Genomic DNA, 14,516 nt, shown 5'->3' with positions numbered 1-14,516 from the left:
AGCTTCTTATTTATTACTAACTCTTGTTGACGAATCACACTGGAGTGTTCAAAGCGCTTTCATTCACATGAGTTTCTTTGGGTGATATGACGAGGTCCCCACTTCACAGATGGTGAGACTGAGTTTTGGAGTGACTTGTTCAGGGTCACGTGACTAAGCAGTAGTAACGCAAGTAATGACAATATTCAGCAATTGCTAGATTCCAACCAATGCAAGTGTCACACACTACATCACACACTTGATCCCCTCAAGCATTTTTCAAGATGAGGAAATTGAAGTCAGTTACCCAGTGTCATGGGCTGATAAGAGATTGCACTGGGACTTAAACCCAGATGGTCCAGTTCCAGCGTCCATGCTCTTAGCCACCACCACATGGCTCACTACAGCGAGATGCAGCCTTGTGCCTTTTTCGCTGCCCTCTGCTCCACACCAGCAGGTCAAACCTGATTACTCAATGTACCTTCCATGCCTAGCAGAGAGCAAGTCACCTCTGCTCTTTCTTATTGAACTTCTCTAAAGCTCTTTCTCCCTTTCTGCTTCCTTCTTGTCCATCTCACTCTGCACACAGTTGCTTTTTTAAATGTTTAATTTATTACATAATATTTTGGACATAAAACAAACATCTCACCACCCAGTTAAGGAAATAGCAGTATTGCTATTATTGTTGAAGCCCCACCAGCAATCACTCCTCAACTGCATTCCATACCCTAAAGGGAACCAGGATCCTAGATTTATGACAGTCATTTCCACACATCTTTAGAAACACAACGTTGCTTTTGACTGACAGTAAGGGAGTTTTGAGTTTGATTCTTGACAAGCAAACATAGCAGGAGGTGGGGATCAAGGTGGAGGTGTAGCTTGAACTGACTTTTTTTTTAATAAATTTATTTATTTATTTATTTATTTATTTATTTATTTTTGGCTGTGTTGGGTCTTCGTTGCTGCACGCTGGCTTTCTCTAGTTGTGGCAAGTGGGGGCTACTCTTGGTCGCAGTGCGCGGGCTTCTCATTGCGGTGGCTTCTCTTGTTGCGGAGCTCGGGCTCTAGGCGCGCGGGCTTCAGTAGTTGTGGCTCGCGGGCTCCAGAGCGCAGGCTCAGTAGTTGTCGCGCACGGGCTTAGTTGCTCTGCGGTATGTGGGAGCTTCCCGGACCAGGGCTCGAACCCGTGTCCCCTGCACTGGCAGGCGGATTCTTTTATTTATTTATTTTTTAACATCTTTATTGGAGTACAATTGCTTTACAGTGGTGTGTTAGTTTCTTCTGTATAACAAAGTGAATCAGCTATACATAAACATATATCCCCATATCTCCTCCCTCTTGCGTCTCCCTCCCACCCTCCCTATCCCACCCCTCTAGGTGGTCACAAAGCACTGAGCTGATCTCCCTGTGCTATGCGGCTGCTTCCCACCAGCTATCTATTTTACATTTGGTAGTATTTATAAGTCCATGCCACTCTCTCACTTCGTCCCAGCTTCCCCTTCCCCCTCCCCGTGTCCTCAAGTCCACTCTCTACCTCTGCGTCTTTATTCCTGTTAGGTGGATTCTTAACCACTGTGCCACCAGGGAAGTCCCTGAACTGACTCTCTTTTGAAAATGCATTCCGGGGCTTCCCTGGTGGCGCAGTGGTTGAGAATCCGCCTGCCAATGCAGGGGACACGGGTTGGAACCTGGTCCGGGAAGATCCCACATGCCGCGGAGCAACTAAGCCCGTGCGCCACAACTACTGAGCTCGCGTGCTGCAACTACTGAAGCCCATGCGCCTAGAGCCCATGCTCCACAGCAAGAGAAGCCACCGCAATGAGAAGCCTGCGCACCACAACGAAGAGTAGCCCCCACTCGCCACAACTAGAGAAAGCCGGCGCGCAGCAACGAAGACCCAACACAGCCAAAAATAAATAAATAAAATAAATGTATTTAAAAAAAGAAAATACATTCCGATGAAATATTTTAGACACAGAAAGGCATATAGGATGATAGACTGAACCTCCTCCTTAGGAAATAAAACATTAAAAAGAATCCCCAGGGTTTTCCTCCCTGACCGCATCCTCCCAGATGAACCACCCACTTGAATTTAGGGCTTATTTTGAGCTGAATCCTGGGGGAGGAGCAGGGGCTTGCAGTCAGGTGGGGGTGGGAAAGGGCATCACTATCAGAGAGAATGGCAAGGCAAAGGCTCGGAGGAAGAAGTTTGGGAAGCGGGTGTTGGGCACGATGGCAAGCTGGGCACGGGTGGGGGAGGAGGGAGTTTGGGAGGTAGCAGGCAGCCCCGCCCTCCTCGGGGACCTCACTTCCGTAATTCCCTCTGTCATTGCCCTAATTACATGGACTCACAGTGAGCTGTTAGCTTCACTCTGAGATCCTAAGGGTAGTGACCCTTTTAGTCATCTTTGTCACCCCTGCATCTAACACGGTGGCTGGCACAAATGGGGATTTTATTAAATTTATTAATGTATTTATTTGGTGGCGCCGCACATCTCGTGAGATCTCATTTCCCCGACCGGGGATTGAACCCAGGCCACAGAAGTGAGAGCCCAAAATTCTAACCACCAGGCCACCAGGGAATTCCTTATTAATTTGTTTTCTCTCTCTCTCTCTTTTTTTTTTAGCCCACCCCGTGGCACGTGGGATCTTAATTCCCAAACCAGGGATGGAACCCGCGCCCCCTGCAGTGGAAGCACGGAGTCTGAACCACTGGACCGCCAGGGAAGTCCCCCTATTAAATTTAAATTGGTAACTGAGTGAATGAATAACTGTTTAACTGATCGCAGCCTGCCTTGGTCGGGGGTGCTGGTGGCAAGAAGACAGTCTGAATGGAAAGTCTGAATGAGAGTTTTTGAAGAGAATCGTCATCTTTTTCCCCATCAAGTACAGCGTGGCACTGCCTTCATCTATGTTACCAAGCAGAGACCTTGCTGGAAGGCACATCAGTGAGGGGGAGACATCTGCTGTGCAGACAGGTGTGTGATGATGTGATGGATGACCAGACGGGCTTCTCCCAGCTCTGGCCACCACCAGTGTCACTCACAACCCTTCAAAAACTGTTAGCTCTGGAGGTAAGTGAATAATCAGTCTTCCACAGGAGTAGGTAGGACCTATTTCTCTTCCTTAAAAATAACCCCCTCCCCTGTGTTCATCAGGTGGTTAAACTCTGCTGATTGCTGTAGAGGCAGCCGCTTGTTTGCATTCCTAGAAGCCCCTCTCAGGGCTGGGCATGCTTCGGTGGGTTTTGAGTGGTGAGAAGTGCTTTTCTCAGAGTCTGCATTCCACAAGGGGACTAACAAACAGATAAAACGCGTCTGCAATTAGTGGCATCTCTTCACACACAAAGAATTAATGTGTTGAAGGCTGTTTGTTTATTCTCTTGGATGCGTCAAATATGCCCCACAATCCTGTTTTGGTCAAACCTTGGCTTAGAAAGCCCCCTTTTTCTGTTCCATGGAGAGATTAAATGCACTAATACAAAAAAAAAAAAAAAAAAAAGAATTGAGCAACCGTATAGATAAATCTTAAAAGGTTTCGGATAAACAGCAAGTTATTAAAAGATTTTGGCAGTATGATTCACAGAAATTTAGGCCACCAGATTCTGAATTTGCAGAGTTCCGATTAATGAAGCCATTTTGTTCCTTCTCTGTACCCTGTAATTCAGTAATTCTGTAATTCATCTCAGATACAGAGAGTGCTGAGTGAGGCTGGGGCCTGCATTATGGCTGTCCCCTCCTAGCCTCCCCTGACTTCAGGGGTGGGGAACAGTGTGTGGGGTGTGCCCTGGACTTGGGATTTGGCATGGGGAGACCTGACATTGAACTTTGGCTCCGACGATTTTACTGGCCAAGTGATCTTTCATTCACCAACATTTGTTGAGTGCCAAGCACTAGATTGTCACCAGAAAGACAAAGATAAATAAGACACAATTCCGCCCCCCACATTTTTGTTTTTGTTTTTTTTAATGCTGAGGAGTACTTTTAAATATGTCAGGCAATCAGAAAAGTATAAAGGATACAGAATAATAAAATGAACACCCATGATAAGAACAACCTAGCTTCTGAAAGAAAGCTAGAAAAACATTTGAAGTCCCTTGTGCATAACTGAGTCCCCTCTCTCCCCCTAAAATGGAGCCTCTGTTCTGCATTTAGGGTTTATCATCCCCCTGCATGTCTGTTATTTGTACAACCCGGGTATGTATGCTTAAACAAAATGTAGTGTTAGGTACTTTAAAAATTTCTATGAATCATACGACCCAAATCTTTTCATAATGTGGTCTTTGCACAAAAATGTTTTCAGATTTATTGATGTGATACAAGTAGCTCAATTCATTTGTCTTTTCTATCTTAGTGTATACTTTTTATTGAAGTATAACATTTATACAAACAGGTGCATAAATCACTTGTACAGCTTAATGAATTTTCATAAGGTCAACACACCTGTGTAACCACACCTAATAAAGAAACAGAACACTACCAGCACCCCAGATCTCCCCAAGCCTCGCTTTTAATCACCAAGGGCAACCTCTATCCTGACCTCTAACATAGACAAGTTGGCTGTTTTGGGACCTTCTGTGAAAATAAACATGCTATATGTACCTCTTCTGTGCTCGGTTTCTTTCCACCAACATTATGTCCGTGAGATTTATCTATGTTGCTATGAGGAGCAGGTGTTCGTTTTTTCATTGCTGTATAGTATTCCACTGCATTAATATCCTAAAATGCATGAATTCATTCTGCTGCTGCTGTACATTTGGGTTGTTTCCAGTTTTGCATGGATTATGATGAGTGCTGCTATGGAAATTATTTTACATATCTTTTAGTGCCCATGTGCACACATTCCTCTGGGGTATATATCTAGGAGTGAAAGTGCTGGGTCATACTGTGTGCATATAATTAGCTTTGACAGGAACTGCTAAATGGTTTTCCACTTCTACCAACTGAGTATGAGAGTTCCTTTGCTCCACATCCTTGGCCAGCACTTGGTGTCTGCTCTTTTCATTTTAGCCATTCTGGTGGGGAAGGGCTTCCTTTTTTAAGTTAAATGTACTGTGCTAAGCACTTTCTATGCATCTTCTTATTTTACTGTCATGTCAACCTCATGCGGAGGGTGCTGCCATTAGCCCTGTTTTATAGATGAGAAAACTGAACTTGAAGAAATTAAGGAACTTCCTTAAGGCCACATAGTGAGGACTAGAGCAGGGCTCCCAGGTTTCACTGTCTCCCATCAAGTGGTCTGGAACCCGGTCTGGCACGGGTGGGGGACCCATGAAGACAACTGCAGTAACTGAGACATCATGTGAGGTGCAGGGGTCACCCCGAAGCTGAATGAGATCAACCCCACTGGGAGAGTCAGGAAGAGTCACAGAGGAGCACTGGATTGAAGTGGATCCCTGGACAAGCCAACTTAGAGTAATAGTGCCCGTCTCCAGTGGTCCTAGTGAGGATTTTTTTTGGTTGTGAGGGCGGATTTAAAGTGCTGGCATTAGCTAAGGCTCCTTGTACCTCGCACAGAGCTGGTGCTCAGTGAAGGGCTCTTGTAGGCCTTAGTGAACACACAGGATTCGGAGAACTTCACACAGTTAAATGGTCCTTCCTGCAGCCAGAGGGATGGACCAAATGACCTCGCTAGGCCCCCTTCATCCCGAGTCTGGGAGTGCCGGGGAAGAGTGGGAGTGAAGGGCCAGCTCCACCTCCCAGGCAGGGAAGACCTCTGCAACCCACCCCAGCCCCCTCTACTGCAGAAGGGCTGTGAGAGCAACTCCCTTCCACACAGGAAAAAATAACCTCACTGGGCATCAGGGCATCTCTCCACCCCCCTCAGCACCCTGTCACCCCCTCTCCATCTCCATCCTGATCCCTGGACCTAGCAGAAGGAGCTGGAGTCTAGGAAAAACAACTCCTGGAGAAAGGCCCAGGGAGGCTGGGGGTGGGCTGAGGGGGTGCGCAAGTTGTGAAAGCCCTGGGGCCGCTCTAATGGGAGGAAGAGGAGTAGGAGGAGGAGGGGAGTGAAAGGAGGGGAGTGAAAGGGGGAGAAGAGGAGGAGGAGAGGGAGATGGGGCAGAGAAAAGGGGAGGATTAATTTGCTGCTCAGATTCTAGGGCCGAGGACTGAAGCCTGTTCCTGCTTATCCCCTCCCCTCCGCCACCGGGCGTTATCCAAGAGAGTTGCCTTGGGACATCCAAGGTGGGGGAGGGGGTGCGGGGAAGCTGAGGCCCCGGGAGTGGGAAGTGCAAGGATGCAAGGGGAGCAAGGGTGTGCGAGGCTGCTTACAGACCCCGGTGGGCTGGGTTCTGGAAAACACCCCACGGCTGACCCTCTCCAGGTGCCGCCTGAGCCCCTGCCAGGTTCTGCCAGCGCTGGCTCAACAGCGACACCTGCTGGCCGGACCCCTCCCTGCGGGGCGGGGCTTCCCCTCCGCCCAGGGAGCCCAGCGGGTGAGTCACTCCTGGCTGGATTGGCGACCGAGCGCACCAGCTGTCGGGTCAGAAAATGTCGCGGCCGAGGCGTGTCCCCCAGCGGCGGGCCTCGTCCCTTCGGGTCGCCGTCACCGGCCCTAATGCTGCCCTGTACACCCAGGACACCGACCGAGGGTCCGCCCTGGGCCAGCCCAAGGCCAGCGTTGGAGCAAAAGAGAAGGATAAAGGGCCCTAACTTCAGGAGGCTCCTGGTTTGGGTAGAGTTTTTTAAAACTTTTTATTTGGAAAAATTTTAAGCTTACAGAAGAGCTGCAATAAGATACAAAGATCCTTCATATACGCCTTACCCAGATTCACCAGTTGTTAAAATTTTGTCCCAATTGCTCCCTCTCTTATTCTCTGTGAAATATATATTTAATATTTATTTATTTATTTGTTTATTTATTTATTTATTCCCTGAACCGAGAGTAGTAAGTGGCAACCGTCATGCCCATTTACCTGTACATACTTTAGCGGGTATTTCCTAAGAACAAGGACATTCTCTTGCATAAGCACTCTTTTCAACTTTGGGAAATTTCAAGTTGATACAATACTTTCATCTAATATACTGTTCATATTCCAATTTTACCAGATGATTCAATAGGGTCCTTTAGAGTATTTTTTTCCCTCTAGTGTACGATCCAAACCAGGATTACAGATTGCATACAATTGTCATGTTTCTTAAGCTTCTTTAATCTGCAACAATTCCTTATCTTTTTTCATCTTTCGTGACATTTTTTCAGAGTAGACCTCCCTGCCTTTTCTTCTTTTAATTGAGTGTTCCTCATTTGGGGTTTGTCTGCTGTTTCCTTAGGGGTAGATTCAGTCTACACACCCTGGGAGGGAATACTATGTAAGCAATATTTTATGTTCTTGAGGTGGGATTCTCCACCTTAAGGAGTTCATGGAACTCCTGAACCTCTAAGGATTAACCCATGAGTTATCTGTAAAAACTTGAACCAGATTTTCAACACAGGTTAAGAATGGCACCATTAATTATGTGTGTGTGTTTTCTGTCTGCTGGTGGCTGGCTTAGATTTTGACCCTCTCTTCTCCCCTCATCTCCCTCCGGCTGCCAAACTTGCCCTTGAAATTCAGAGCTCCCATGGAAAACATTATTCTTTTTGAAGGCTACTAGGGACACCCTGATTGCCCAACTCAATTGTCTTCATAGCCCTTACCTTCTTGACCTCCTCCCAGGGCTGGAATCTAACCCTCCTCCCTGAAACCTCCCAGGCCCTGCTTCCCCAGTCTCTGCCCATCCTCCCTCCTCAACAAATGATGGAGTGCTGGCTGGGCCTGCTGGCTTCTCTGGGAGTCAGCCTTGCAAGTGTGGTTTATCCGGGGAAATCTGCAGGTCCTGGTCTTTGTTGTAGCCTCCCCACAACCCAGTGGAGACATCGTCCCAGTTCTTGTCCTCAGATGGGTCTCTGGACTCATTCGCCTCCCTGCAAGAGCTCAGCCTTCTCACGGTGTCTACATCCCCTCTCTTCTTCACTAACATAGGAGGGCAGGACTGGTCCAGTGTCCACCCCCCTGTCTGGACTGGCCCAGTGGATGCCCCTCAGATTCTAGAAATCCCAAATGGAACTGTTTATTTCTCTCCCAATATGTAACTCCTCCTTCGTCCTTGTCCCTGTTGTGACCCACCATCTCCCCATCACCTCCTCCCCAAACATGAGCTGTTTTTCACCCTTACATCAAAGCCATATCTTCCCTCTGAAAGATCTCTCCCTCCCCACCCCTCTGCTTCTGTCTCCTGGTCTGTTGTTCTGTTTTGTTTTGAAATCCCTAACTGGTCTTCAGTTCTTCCTTCTCTTTCTGATGTGCCCAGCTGGCCATGTCCCTCTTGCCCCTCCTGCCCTCATCAACCACCAGCTCAAGTTTCATATCCTTAGCATGTCCTCCAGGACCTTGAGGATTGGGCCTGTGGATCCTTCCAGACTCCCACCCCCCTCCCCCCTCTAATCCCATGCCCCTCATTCCAGTGGCCACTGGACCTTTGCATATGCACATGCTGTTCTCTCTGTTTGAATGGCCATTCACATTCCTTTTTCCACCCCCTCCCACTAATTTGGTCAAGTGCTCAAATGACACCCTCTTTGTGAAGACTTCCTGACATCCTCAGGCTGTGCAGCCTTTACATCTGGGCAAGAGGGGTGCAGCTCTGACCTCTTCCAGGTGAGGAGCTCACTGGGAGGCCTGCCTCACCGTCTAGACCAGCGCTGTTCAGTAGAACTTTCTGCGGTAATAGAAATATTCTCTATATGTGCTGTCCAGTGTGGTGGCCACCAGCCACCTGTGGTTATTGAGCACTTGATATGTGGTTCAGTGGGACTGAGGAATTTTATTTAATTTTAAATAGTTTAAATCAAAATGTAAGTAGCTACATGTGGCTAGTGGCTACCATATTGGATCGCCCAGGGCTAGCACATGCCTTAGGGACCTGTTATCTCTGGTTCCCTGCTCAGAGGGTCCCAAGCCTGCTTCCAGGGCCTACACAGGCCACCCTCCAGGTTTATTCTCCTAAGGGCAGACTGTACAGCTGGTGTGCACAGCTCTAGTTGTACAGGTGGGTCAGGGTGCTTGGAAGGGTGTGGGTGTGGAAGGGGCTTGGCTATGCAGCCTGAAGGGTGTGTGTGTGTGTGTGTGTGTGTGTGTGTGTATGTGTATGTGTGTGTGATTGTGGCTCCTCTTAGTGCAGAACAGAGCCGGGGGTGTTCCAGTGCAGAGCTCTAGTCTGAGAATTTATTTTTATAACTGGCTTTCCAGGTCCTCTTGAAGGTATATTTATGAGGGTAAGAGGATAGAATGTACTTATCTGGGTTGGCTTGCTGTATTTATTTATTTGTTTGTTTTTTAATTTAATATTTATTTATTTATTTATTTGGCTGGTTTGGGTCTTAGTTGTGGCATGCAGGATCTTCGTTGCCGTGTGCAGGATCTTCGTTGTGGCACGTGGGATCTTTAGTTGCGGCATGCGGGATCTTTAGTTGTGGCATGTGAACTCTTAGTTGTGGCATGTGGGATCTAGTTCCCTGACCAGGGATTGAACCTGGGCCCCCTGCATTGGGAGCATGGAGTCTTAGCCACTGGACCACCAGGGAAGTCCCTGGGTTGGCTTGCTTTATAACTGTTAAACATTTAGATGAATTGTAAGTGGGCTCCAGTTGACTTCTTGTCCTGAACCCACAAGCGTCAGGAGTGGGGCTGGGGTTAGTTTCCTCTTCTGTGGCCCCTGGGGCACACAGAACCTCCCTCACGCCCCCCACTCTCAGCTGTGAGCTCTTCCAAGTCAGGCCCAGTGTTAATTCTTCTCTCTTCCCTGGTGCCTGGCAGGCTGTGGGCTCACCAGACAGGCTTTTGGCTCACCAGAGATTGTTACCGAGTAAAGCGGTTCAGCTGCTTGCCCAAGGCCTTGCCCTGATCTTGGCTTTCATCACAGTGACCTCTGTGTCGGCAGACTGGCTGAGAGGGAGACCTTTGAAAACCAGCTGTCCCTGGATTGGGAGACATGGTAGGGAAAGCAGGGCCCCCAAACCTGGATTCTTGTCTCTGCTCTGCCACTTTCTTGACCTTGGACAAGTCACATAATCTCTCTGAGCCCTAGTCCCCTCATCTGTAAAAAAATGGGGATAATAACACCAACCTCAGCATGTTACCATGAGAATCAAACTAAACTAAATGAGACCTTTTCACAGACACTGTGCCTGTATGCAGCAGGTCTTCCATAAATGTTCCTCAGTCAGCATTCATTAAACAATTACTGTGTGCCAGGCAAAAGGCTTTGTTCCCCATCATAGGTGAGGTGACCTCTAGCCTGGAGGGTGGGTCTGGGTGCTCCCTGTGGCTCCCTCAGGCCGCCCTCGCCTCTCAGCTCGGCAGCTCTGGGCACCTGTGTGCCCCACTTCATTTGGCCGCTGGTCGAATGGGGCCCCATCTGCCCTAGTTTGTGTGGACTTCAGGGCCCTGCATGAAAGACCACGTTTTTCACTTCTGGCTGGGCTACCAGAGCTGGTTGAGACAGACCAAGCGACAGACAGACAGACCTATGAAGGCTGTGGTTTGTGGCCTCTCGGCTCAGCCAGACAGCTTGGAGCTTGAGAGGCGAGCAAATGCCTCCTTGGCAGACTATTTCGAAGATTAAGACAGTTGATCTGAGATTGAGATTTATTGTTAACTGACAAGCCCGTCCCTGCCTCCCTCAGCTGTCCATTCAGGGGCACCATGAAAGTGAGAGAGCCAACCTGGGTCTGCATCCCGGCTGTGTCATTTTCTGACTAGGTGACTTGGGCTCCCTCACCATTAGCAGCCTCAGTGGCCTCATTAGGAAAATGGGACCAGAATAATCCCCAACTCACAGGGTTGTTGTTTGTAACTCATCCTTTGGGTCTTCCCTTCCCAGACTCAGTGGTTACCTTCAAACTCAGCCTTTCACACTTTCTCCTCCTCCTCTGACCTCAAGACTGACTAATGGGGACTTCCCTGGGGGCACAGTGGTTAAGAATCTGCCTGCCAATGCAGGGGACACGGGTTCGAGCCCTGGTCCAGGAAGATCCCACATGCCGCGTAGCAACTAAGCCCGTGCTCCACAACTACTGACCCTGCGCTCTAGAGCCCGCGAGCCACAACTACTGAGCCCGTGTGCCACAACTACTGAAGCCCGTGTGCCCTAGCTCTCATGCTCCGCAACAAAGACAAGCCACCACAATGAGAAGCCCGTGCACTGCAATGAAGAGTAGCCCCCGCTCGTGCAGCTAGAGAAAACCCGTGCGCAGCAATGAAGACTCAACGCAGCCAAAAAAAAAAAAAGACTGACTACTGCCAAGTTTGTTTTACAGAACCCCCCCCAAATATTCTGGATAATTTCTAATTTCTTTTATGAGTTCTTCAACGCATAAATTATTTAGAAGTGCATTTTGACATTTTCAAATTCATGGGGTTGCCTTTTGATTATTGATTTCCTTTTTTTTGGCCGCCGTGGCTTGTGGAATCTTAGTTCCCCCACCAGGAATTGAACCTGGGCCCCCTGCAGTGGAAGCAGGGAGTCCTAACCACTGGACCACCAGGGAATTCCCAATTGATTTCTAATTTAATTATATTGCTGTCAGATAATGAGGTCTGAATGATTTTTTTGAATTAGTGGAGACTTGCCTTATGATCTGATATGTGGTCATTTTTGTAAATGTGTGACTGAAAGCAACAGTGTGTTCTCCAGTAGTCAACTGGAGTATTCAAAATATTCAATTAGGGACTTCCCTCGTGGCGCAGTGGTTAAGAATCTGCCTGCCAATGCAGGGGACACGGGTTCGAGCCCTGGTCTGGGAAGATCCCACATGCTGCGGAGCAACTAAGCCTGTGCGCCACAGCTACTGAGCCTGCGCTCTAGAGCCGGTGAGCCACAACTAATGAAGCCCGCGTGCTACAACTACTGAAGCCTGCACACCTAGAGCCCGTGCTCCGCAACAAGAGAAGCCACCACAATGAGAAGGCGGCGCACTGCAATGAAGAGTAGCCTCTGCTCGCTGCAACTAGAGAAAGCCCGTGTGCAGCAATGAAGACCCAACGCAGCCAAAATAAAGAAAGAAAGAAAAAAAAAAAGAAATGCATTGAGAAGTCTTGCTCCCACCTCTGCCTTGTTCACCCTGTTTCCCCAGAACCTTATAGGTTACCACTTTTATTACCTTCCCTATGTAAATTCAAGCAAATGCAAACATTTATTCTTATTTCCACCTCCCTTTCTTATACAAAAGTTAACATACTATATATACTGTTCTGCACCATAGTTTTGCTTCACAATATATCCTGAGGATCTTTCCATGTCAGTCATTCTCTCTTTTTTTTTTTTTTTTTACAGTGGCATAGTTTTCCACTAGGGGGATATACCATTTTACCACAGTTTATTAAACCCTTCACCATCCAATATAGTAGCCACATGTGGCTATTTACACTGAAAATTGCAATTAAGTAAAATTTGAAATTCATTTCCTCAGTTGCACTTAGTAGCTACATGTAGCTAGTAGCTACCATATTGGACAGCACAGAGAACATTTCCATCATCACAGAAAGTTCTATTGAGTTGCTGGTTGAACTAATCCCCTATAGCTGAGCATCTGGCTTACTTCCAGTCTTTAAGAGCTGAGGGATGATGAGTCCCATCCCTGGGATGCAAGAGAGCTAAGTGAGAACTGCCTAGGGAATGCTGGACCTTCAACCTCAGATCTTGAAATCTTGGAGGCTCCTGCAAGAGAAGCACTTTTGCTTGTTTGTTTGGTTTTGGCCGCACAGCGTGGCTTGAGGGATCTTAGTTCCCTGACCAGGGATCAAACCTGTGCCCCTTGCAATGGAAGCACAGAGTCCTAACCACTGGACCGCCAGGGAATTCTCAAGATGAGGGCTTTTGGGTTTGAGGCAGAGGCTTGACCAGGGCCTGGAAACAAGAGTGACCCTTAAGGACAGGCTTCATGCTTAACCCTAACCCTCTACTTCCCTCTCCAGTCCTACCAAAATGCAGTCCTATTTTCTTTCATTTAATATTTAAGTCCTGTGCTGGGGAGACAGGTTCAGAAAAGACACAGTCTCTGTCTTGAAGAAAGAGAAAGATCATCACCTACCTTGTGACAAAGACTTTCAAAGAGGCCTCATCAAAAACCAAAAGGCCTGAAAATATCCTCTGTTAGTTAAGATGGTTGAAACAGGTGATCTCATCCATTGCTGGAGGTTGCAAATTGGTGCAAACTTTTTGGAAGTCAATTCCAAATCTATCCAAATTCCAGTGAAAATCTATCTGAAATTTAAAAGCACATAACCTTTGACCCAGCAATGTCATATTTATAAATTTGTCTTACAGATACACACATAAGTGCAAAACAATTATATGTACCAAGATATTTCCTGAAGGCACCATTGTTTATAGTAACAAAAGGCTGACACGCCCTAAATGTCCACTAGGTAGAGAATAGCAAAATAAATTGGGACACAAGCAACCTAAGTGTCCATCGACAGATGAATGGATAAAGATGTCTGTCATACGGAGTGAAGTAAGTCAGAAAGAGAAAAACAAATACCGTATGCTAACACATATATATGGAATCTAAAAGAAAAAGGTTCTGATGAACCTAGGGGCAGGACAGGAATAAAGACGCAGACGTAGAGAATGGACTTGAGGACACGGGGAGGGGGAAGGGTAAGCTGGGACGAAGTGAGAGAGTGGCATGGACATATATACCCTACCAAATGTAAAATAGATAGCTAGTGGGAAGCAGCCACATAACACAGGGAGATCAGCTTGGTGCTTTGTGACCCCCTAGAGGGGTGGGAGGGAGTTGCAAGAGGGAGGAGATATGGGGATGTATGTATATATATAGCTGATTCACTTTGTTATACAGCAGAAGCTAACACAACATTGTAAAGCAACTATACTCCAATAAATATGTTAAAAAAATTATTGAAAAAAATAATAAATTGTGACACATTCCATATGATGGAAGACTATATAGATTTTGTGGAGGCAGATATATTATTAAGTGAAAATAGCAAGGTGTCAAGCAGTGTGGAATGTGTGCTATCATTTGTGTCAAACATACAAACACACACACACAAACATACTGTTTGTATATATCCAAAATATCTCTGGAAAGATACATTAAAATTGTTTTTCTTTTAAACTGTACACATGTATTACCTTTTAAAAAAAAATGAGGCACCAACTGAGTAACGGTGAGCAGGGATGGGGAGGGAGGAGATTCCTGGGGAAACCTGCTCAGTCACCTGAGCTCCGAGTGTGCCCAGTGACTGCACAATCATTCCATCGGAGGTGACAAGGCGACAACAATTCAGAAATGTCACCCATGCTGTGACTCCATCTCTATCACCTCTGGAGGCCTCGCCCTGTCTTGGCTGTCATACCGCCTGTGCCCAGCAGGGGGAAGCACAGACCCACCAAAGTATTGGTCCCAAACTTCAAGCATCCCTTCTAGGATTTCCTCCTCTGTGGACCACGATTGGAAAGACACTTCCTGCCAAGCCAACCAAATCTATTAGGTAATAATTGATTAAAATTCCTCCCCCCCACCCT

This window comes from Eubalaena glacialis, chromosome 19 (genome assembly GCF_028564815.1).
Source record: "Eubalaena glacialis isolate mEubGla1 chromosome 19, mEubGla1.1.hap2.+ XY, whole genome shotgun sequence".
NCBI lineage: Eukaryota > Metazoa > Chordata > Mammalia > Artiodactyla > Balaenidae > Eubalaena > Eubalaena glacialis.
This window is presented reverse-complemented; position numbering follows the sequence as displayed.